The 9,706-nt window shown below is 35.8% G+C and overlaps 1 protein-coding gene across 11 annotated transcripts in view; it reads right to left on the reverse strand.

The window, feature by feature from the left end:
- LOC143033834 (uncharacterized) overlaps positions 1-9,706 on the reverse strand; it is a 446,867-nt gene that overhangs the window by 177,206 nt on the left and 259,955 nt on the right. The window lies entirely within an intron of this gene.

A 9,706-nucleotide genomic window follows, 5' to 3' on the forward strand; every position in this document is an offset into this window, starting at 1 on the left:
AGGAAGATTAATGTACAACAAAATGGACTTTGTAAAACTTGGGGAAAAAAAAAAAAAAAAAAAAAAAAAAAAAAAAAAAAAAAAAAATAATAATAATAATAATAAAAATGCCAACTAGGAAAAAATTTTCAAATGAAGAAACAAGGATGGAAGAAAAATGCAACATATTTAAAAGAAAAATACGAGGGAACAGATATATATGTACCTAACAAGAAACAAAAAAGGATTTACATAAAGTGTTGGTATAATAAAAAGTGTAGTGATGCTAAAGATAGAAGACAAAGCCTGGAAAAGATGGAAAAGGCAAAAAAATTACCAAACAGCAAACATACATCATACTGAGAATTGAATATGTAGATATACGCTTGGAGGAAAAAATAAACTACAAAAAAGATAGATAAATGCAAAGAACAACCTAAACTATTTTATAGATATGTAAATGACAAACTAAAAGACAAACACGAAATAGTGAAACTCTGCTTAGGAAATAAAGAATATATAGATGTAGAAATGGCTGAAGTTATGACCAGGCATTTTAGATCTGAATTTACAATTGAAAGCTCACAAATTTGGGATGAAGGACAGCAAGAAAGATCCCTCAAAAAGAAAGAAATAACGGTGACACAGATAGAAATAGGGGACCAAATAAAAAACCTTGATGTCAGAAAGACACAGATCCAATTGAATTGCAAACTAGATATTGAAAGAATGCATAGATGAACTAACAGATAAAATACATAAGATAATTGACATCTCACTCAAAGAAGGAAGAGTACCGCAGGATTGGAAAAATGCAAATATTGCACTCATATACAAAGGAGACAAAGAAAATCCAACAAACTATAGATTGGTATTCCTTACAAGCACAGTAGCAAAAATATGCAAAAGTTATTAAAAATAAATGGATTAAACACTTGGAAGAGAACAAAATACTAAATCCAAAACAATTTGGTTTTAGAAGTTGAAAACCATGTACTACAAACTTAATATGCTTTTACTCAAGATTAATAGAAATACAAGAGACAGATAGGCAAATTGTGATTTCTTGGACTAACAAAAAGCATTTGACAAGTACCACACAAAAAGCTACTAAACAAAATTGAAATAATAGGTGGAATACAAGCACAGTTATTGGAATGGATGAAAGATTTTTTGAACAGAAGAAAAATGAGGGTGGTACTTAGAGACAAGAACTCAAATTGGGAAAATATGATAAGCGGAGTCCCACAAGGCTCTGTATTGGCTCTGATAATGTTTGTTATTTATATAAATGACATGGATGAAGGTGTCGAAAGTTATATGAACCTCTTTGCAGATGATGCAAAACTATTAAAGAGAGTAAGTACTGAAGACGACTGCAAATCTTTTCAAAAAGACCTGGACAGAGTCTGGAAATAGAGTCAGAAGAGTGAAGTGAATGTCAACATTAATAAATGTAGTATAATAGAATTTGGAAGAAGCAAAAATAGAATATCATATCAATATAAAATTGGTACATAGGAAGTAAAAAAAGTAAACTCGAAAAGGGACCTGGGAGTAATTATTTCAAATGACACGACACCAGACAAACATGTCAACAAATTAGTCGGAGAAACTTTCAACTTATTAAGATCAATGAAAGTAGCCTTTGAATACATGGATGAAGAAATGATAAAGAAAATACTAGTTACACTGAGAAGACCAAAATTGGAATACGCAGCATCACTATGGACACCTAGTACAAAAAAAAAAAAAAAAAAAAAAAAAAAAAAAAAAAAAAAAAAAAAAAAAAAACCTAGAAAGAATTCAGAGCAACAATAAAGATGCCAACCCTATGCAATCTGACATATGAACAAAGACTGGATAAACTAAATCTACCAACCCTGGAACAAAGAAGAGAAAGGTGATTTGCTAACCATCTACAGGATTATGAAAGTGATGGAAACTCTTGATAGAGATGACCTACTAAAATGGGACAAGAAATACAAGAGGATATAAGAAGGAACTTAAGGACAGTTACAGATGAGATCTGAAAAAGAATAGCTTTCCACACAGAGTGATAGATATCTGGAACAAACTGAATAAGGAAACAGTGAGTGCTAAAACTATACAGTATATGACTTTAAGAAAAAACTGGATGCAGAGAGATACAATAGCAGGTCACTACGAGCATAGCTCTTTTCCCGCAAAATACAACAAGGTAAAAATGCATCCTTCTCCTTACATTCATCCCATATATTTATTTCTCATGACATTTTCCATTCCTCCTGGACATTTACTTATTTCTCATACTCTATAAATCACCTCCATCCACACACACACACACACACACATATATATATACACATACACACACCAGTATAATATAGAATATAAGGTTTTTTTTTTCCTGTATATAAGGGAGGTAGTTATGTCAAAAGGCATATACCACTCCCATCCACCACCCTTCCCTCTCATCTTAGTTCCTCATGGATGATGGGTCATTCCTGTATCTCACCCACTGCCCTTGGTCTGAAGCAATGCAGCAAGCCAACTAAATTTATATATGATCCCAAATAATTAAATGTTTCCATTTCCTCCAGCCTCTCCCCTTCAACTTACCTCCAACCCACCAGTGCTATCATTATACATTTCATCATGTTTGTCTACAAATATTTACTTTCTGCTCTCTATTCCCACATATTCTCCCAAACTTGCCCACCAAATAGTTCAGTTTACCTCTGACTCACCTCCAAGCATAGTGTCACAGAGGAGATCTACTGACTATTCATAGAATCATGAAAGGAATGATAATCCTAGATAGAGATAATTTATTAAAATGGGACAATGGAAAAACAAGAAGACATCAAAAGAAATTAAAAAAGGATAACTACAGAAGAGATCTGAAAAAGAATAGCTTCCTACATAGAGTGGTGGATACCTGGAATAAATTAGATAAGGAAACAGTGTGTGCAAACACAATTCAAGATTTTAAGAAAAAACTTGATGCTGAAAGATACAAAGACTCACCACAAGCATAGCTCCCTTCCTGTATAATACAACTAGGTAAACAAAAACTGGCTCACCTCCCACTTTCACTCACATTTGTCTTTACTTCTCTCACCACCTCCTTTCCCTACCCTCACACAACCTATTACTCAACAAAATTCCTTCCTAAACCATACATCCATAATACATTCCATGATGCCTCCCTTTCAATCTTCTTGTATGGCTTTCCCAAATCCATATAAGTCCAAAAGACAATCTTTGCCAAAAACTTCTTACATATCTTCATGCTAAATATTGAATCTCAACACCCTTTTCCTTTTCTAAACCCACACTGCTCTTCCCTAATTATACCAACTGTTCCTCTTCTGATACTTTCAATTACCATCCTCCCATACACCAAACCAAGTATGCTTACAAGATTAAATCCTCTAAAACTACTAAATTCATATCTGTCCTCTTTTCTTTTGAACAGTGGAGCTGTACATGCACTCCTGTCCAATGGAAAACTTCTGGAAGGCATACATTCAACAATCTTGCTAACCATTCCACTATAAATACTACTCCCTTTGTCAAACACTATATGTGACAACCATCTAAGCCTTGCCTGGTTTCATGTCTTTCACCACTCTTTTCCAAGCATCTTATAGTTCTCTTCAAGCATCACTGTCATTTCTTGGCATTTTCCACTGCCACAATCAAACCCTCCATATCATTTTCTACATCAAATTCTGGAAATTTCCTATCCCTCTTCCCCTTACAATCTACACCTTTCACCTCCCCCTCTCTATGCAACTTTTCTCCTCATCTTTTCATTTCCTTTAAAAACTAATTTTCATCTTCAAATTTCTCTTTTTTTTCTCTAATACCTACCCTACTTTATATCTGCTCTCCTCTTGGCTTCCTTCACTTTGTGTTTTGCTTCCATCCTCTTTATCCTGTACCTTCACCAGTTCTTTGCAACCAATCTTCATATGCTTGATTCTTTTCTGAAAATACCACCTTCACCATTTCATGCCATTATTTACTGCCTCTACTATAAGCCTGAATAGTAACTCTTGATAGTTACCTGGGAGCCATGTCTCTCCTGAAAGTGAGACCTGGGGAAACAGATTGACTGAATACTTATGTTTCCTCCCATCTTCCTCATCCTGCATACTATTTTTGAGCACTTAGCATTTCCTCCTTGAAACATACCAATTCTTCCTATACTCCCATTCCTCTGTTATCCTTTATTACCCTCTATATTTCTCTTAGTTTTGCCTAGTATCCTCTCTTTTTCCATCTCATTAACTTTGCCAACCTTCAGCAATTCTCTGCCTCCCTCCCTTTCCTTCAACCACTCTTAAATAAAACTTAGCAGGTTGGTTACATAAACTTTCTTTTTCTAAATCCACATGGACTTTCAACCAATATTCTTTTCTCCTCCAAATATTTCATCCCTCTTTCAGAACTTTGTCACATATATTGGTTATTTTACTGGTCAGGAACATTAGTATACAACTTAGTAGTATTTACCTGTTTCCTCCTTTGAACATTAGTACTACATTTGAAGATTTCCAGTCCAATGGTACCTTCCCTTCTCGAAAGAACATGCAATCAGTTGATGCATTTCATCTAGTATCTATTCTCTACGGGGATAAATGATTGGTACCTGTTTCTAGTGGTATTGCAAGATGGACAATACAGCTGCCCTTTTCAAAATTTGTTTCACCCCCATGAGGTGCTGCCTAAAGGTGCTAATACTTGGTCAACAGACTGAGCCCATAATCTCACTCATATTTCTTATATCTTTTTCACACATGGAGAGCTGACAACTGGTAATTGCTTCCCTTCTACTACTTTCTGTCAATGACAAAGAAACAGTGGTACACCAATACTACACAAAGGTCCAAAGTTTCTTCCCCCAAAAATACGTAGGAGAGCCAAAAAATATTGCTAGCCACTGTGGTGTTCCACATTTTTCTAAATTCCTCATTTAGTTAAACATAAGGCAACAATTATTAGCATGGTTCTCCACTTTTTTTCAACAACCAATTTGTGATGCCAATATGACTGAAACCCCTTTCACTTCTCAGGTAATTTAAACACTTCACACACTCCTATTATCATCTATATCTCTATATTCACTCTTTTTTTTTTCTTCCCTCAAACTTTTTTTTTTTTTTTTTTAACAAATAATGATTAAAAGCTTTCATTAACCCCTACAGCATCAGCGGCATATGTTGTATGCCACAAATTAAAAGAATTGCCAAAAATAGCCATTACCTCCAGGGTCAAATCTGTGGTAATGACCAGTAGCCCTATCCATTGGCTATAAAAGACACCCAATTTTTTTATATTTATTGACAAAACTGACAACCCTGGCAGGAATTTTTTGGGGTTAACTTGGGATATAATATTGGCATTTAGGATGTAGTTTAAGCAACTCTGGTGTACGAAACAAAGTACAAGGTGAAGATGTACTTTGACTGTTAGGCAGGTGCTATTTAGTACATATTCAGACATATAGAACTGGCAATTTTGCATTACCAATTATCGTAATACTATATATGCGTAATACAAAATGTGGCTGGGCAATAATGGTGTGATGGATATTTACTAAAACAATAAGAAACACCACAATCGCCTATTCTCCATGAAATAACATATATATATATATGCAAATAAAACACTAGGAGCGTGTGTTCACAAATGCGTAAGTAACCACTAGGAAAAGTAAACTAACGAAGCAGAGCGCTTTCGTATAATTACATCTTCAGTGCAGATACAAAGAAGGAATTATAAAATAAAGAAACAAGGTACAGAATATATGACATAGTGAAGAGGGATTTCGGAGAGGTAGTGGAAGAAGTACACGTGACGGACGTTTGGACCATCCTGGTAACCAACAAGTATGGGACAACTGCTCATAATTTATATTACAATTTAAACAATTTTGAAATTTCATTAGAAATAAAACTATCTAATTTGTACAAACCTTGATGAAGATTAACATTTATCCCCTTACTAGATTTGATCAAACTGCATTCAATTAAATTTCTTTCTGTTATGTTGTTGTTGTATGTGATGACTTTAGCGTTATCCCAGTCAACTGGGTGGTTAAAATGGTTCATGTGGTTGAATATACCGCTAGATTGGTTTCCCTCTCTAACGTATTTCTTGTGTTGATTGATTCGTGTTGTGAGTGTTTTAGCAGTCTGACCAACATAAAACTGATTACATGATTTGCAAGGTATTTTGTACACACACCCTTTATCACTATTGACAGAATTATTTATGAGTTGTCTTACAGTGTTCTTATTGTAGTTTTTGACAATAAGAACACAGTAAGACAACTGCTCATAAATAATTCTGTCAATAGTGATAAAGGGTGTGTACAAAATACCTTGCAAATCATGTAATCAGTTTTATGTTGGTCAGACTGCTAAAACACAAACAACACGAATCAATCATCACAAGAAATATGTTAGAGAGGGAAACCAATCTAGCGGTGTATTCAACCACATGAACCATTTTAACCATCCAGTTGACTGGGATAACGCTAAAGTCATCACATACAAAAACAACATAACAGAAAGAAATTTAATTGAATGCAGTTTGATCAAATCTAGTAAGGGGATAAATGTTAATCTTCATCAAGGTTTGTACAAATTAGATACAGACGCTCCTCAATTTGCGTTTTAGTTACGTTCCGAAGGGCCGAACGTAAGTTGAAAATGAACGTAAGTTGTTACTGTACTATACATCCGTAAATTCTATTACCGTATCTTATAAAACACCCCTAAATAATTAATTATACACATAACATTGTAAAATAATAACATTAATTTCAAATAAATTCAAGCAACATAAATTGAGATGGTGGAGGAGGGGGAGGAGGAGGATGAGGCAAGGTACGTTCAGTCTGTCGTTTGTGTCATGTAAACAATGGACGCAGCTTCATGCGTAAGTATCGTTTGAACTACGGAGAGCGCGCTAAACTAAAAAATTCACTCAATTTTTTTTTTTTTTTTTACAGTCAGTTCAAACGTAAAATAAAAAAAACATAAAACGAATGAACGTAAGTAGAGGAGCGTCTGTAGTTTTATTTCTCATGAAATTTCAAAATTGTTTAAATTGTAATATAAATTATGAGCAGTTGTCCCATACTTGTTGGTTACCAGGACGGTCCAAACATCCGTCACGTGTACTTCTTCCACTACCTCTCCGAATGCCCTCTTCACTATGTCATATATTCTGTACCTTGTTTCTTTATTTTATGATTCCTTCTTTGTATCTGCACTGAAGATGTAAATATACGAAAGCGCTCTGCTTCATTAGTTTACTTTTCCTAGTGGTTACTTACGCATATATATATATACATGTATATATATATATATATATATATAAATGTATATCTAATCACTGGGACCCATTCAGTGTTGTACAAATACTTCCCCACATTCATATACTTCCAATTGTACTATCGTAGTGGAGATGGGTTGAATGCAAAATTTCAGGAATGTGTAACTCGAGCATAGAAATATATAAGGAAAGTTGCACTCAACTAATATCTCTCTTGATAGTGTAATTGGTAATACACTACAGCACTTGTCATGCAATCACCAGGTTCGAGTCCTTGGCAGTACTGCATTTCAATTCCTGCATGTCGGCCTCCATTGGATCTCCCGATGTTGATGGCTTAGAACTAAAGTGCATTGTGTTTGTTAAAATGTATCTCTAATCACTGGGACCCATTCAGTGTTGTCGTATACTTCCAATTGTACTATCATAATGGAGATGGGTTGAACGCAAAATTTCATGTATGTGTATGTAACTCGAGCATACAAAAATATAAGAAAAGTTGTGCTCAACTTATATCTCTCTTGATAGCATAATTGTTAAGTCACTACAGCACTTGTCATGTGATCGCTGAGTTCGAGTCCTTGGCAGTACTGCATTTCAATTTCTGCCTGTTGGCCTCCATTGGGTGTCCTGATGTTGATGGCTTAGAATTAAAGCGCATTGTGGTTGTTAAAATGGGACCCATTCAGTGTTGTACAAATACTTTCCCGGGTTCGTATATTTCCAATTGTACTATCATGGTGGAGATGGGTTGAACACAAAATTTCGCGTATGTGTATGTAACTTGAGCATACAAATATATAAGAAAAGTTGCACTCAACTTACATCTCTCTTGATAGCATAATTGATAAGTCACTACAGCACTTGTTATGTGATCGCCGGGTTCGAGTCCTTGGCCGTACCGCATTTCAATTTCTGCATGTTGGCTTCCAATGGATCTCCTGATGTTGATGTCTTAGAACTAAAGTGCATTGTGGTTGTTAAAATGTATCTCTAATCACTGGAACCCATTCAGTGTTGTACAAATACTTTCCCACATCCGTATACTTCCAATAGTACTATCATAATGGAGATGGGTTGAACGCAAAATTTCATGTATGTGTATGTAACTCGAGCATACAAATACATAAGAAAAGTTGCGCTCAACTTATATCTCTTGATATCGTAATTGGTAAGTCACTACAGCACTTGTCATGTGATCGCCGGGTTCAAGTCCTTGGCAGTACTGCATTTCAGTTTCTGCATGTTGGCCTCCATTGGGTCTCCCAATGTTGATGGCTTAGAATTAAAGTGCACTGTGGTTGTTTAAATGTATCTCTAATCACTGGGACCCATTTAGTGTTGTACACACACACACACACACACACACACACACATATATATATATATATATATATATATATATATATATTTTGGTAGGAGGCCATGTTGTATACATGATTTCAAGAAATCTACAGCGACAATGGCGTTGTTGAGTTTATATTGGAGCTTTAATTTCTCTCGTGCAACAAGTTTCTGTGGTGACTCCAAATAGCTGAGAAGGTGTCCAAAAGACATTGGGTGTGGTTTTCTCTTTTTTAATTCTCCTATACGTATTTCGACCTTACTCGGTCATCCTCAGGGAGGGAGTAACAATAGTTGGTGAATACAGGGTTTAAATACAAGCCGTACATTGGCCGAACACTGGGAGAGGTCATTTCATGTAGCCGTGATCCGTAGCGCTGCGTACGTGGAAGTAGCAACTTCCTTGTGGATTGTGGAAAGGGGTGTTATTGTTTGTGTTATGTGCGTCTACTGCTTGGGAGTGTGGTTGTGGGCATGAGTTGTATGTTAATGGAAGGTTTCTCGATGTATATGTTCACTGCTTCGGCCATCTTAAGGCGAAGGGGGTCGTGGGCTTTGTAGATTATTTTAGTGTTTTCGTTTAGTGTTTGTCTGGTGATGGCGGTTTTGTGTTCTTTTGTCATATGTGTTTTGATGGCGCCATTCTGGAGGTGGTATGAGAGTCTTTTGGAGAGGGTCATAGAAGTCATGCCAATGTATGAGGAGGTGCGGTGCTGACAATCACCGACAGGGCAATCAAACTGATACACGACATTGACTTCTTGTAGAGGAGGGTTGGGGGGCTGGCTGTTGTTCTTAATAACCAGGGTGTGTGTTTTGGAGGTTTTGTAGTATACGATTAGGCGTATCTTAGTGTCTGGGTTGTTGGGTCGAATGTTACGTGTGATAATATTTTGAAGTGTTCTTTCGTCTTCTTTGTAGCCGGTGTTCATATGTCCTTTGTAGTACAGGTCCAGTGTTGGTATATTGGTGTTTGTGGGTGTTGGTTGGCCGGTAAAGGAGTTCATCTTGTTTTTGATAATGGATTCGATGGAGTGTTGTGGATAGCCGT

The sequence above is a fragment of the Oratosquilla oratoria genome, chromosome 16 (genome assembly GCF_046742065.1).
Source record: "Oratosquilla oratoria isolate Oo_2021 chromosome 16, ASM4674206v1, whole genome shotgun sequence".
NCBI lineage: Eukaryota > Metazoa > Arthropoda > Malacostraca > Stomatopoda > Squillidae > Oratosquilla > Oratosquilla oratoria.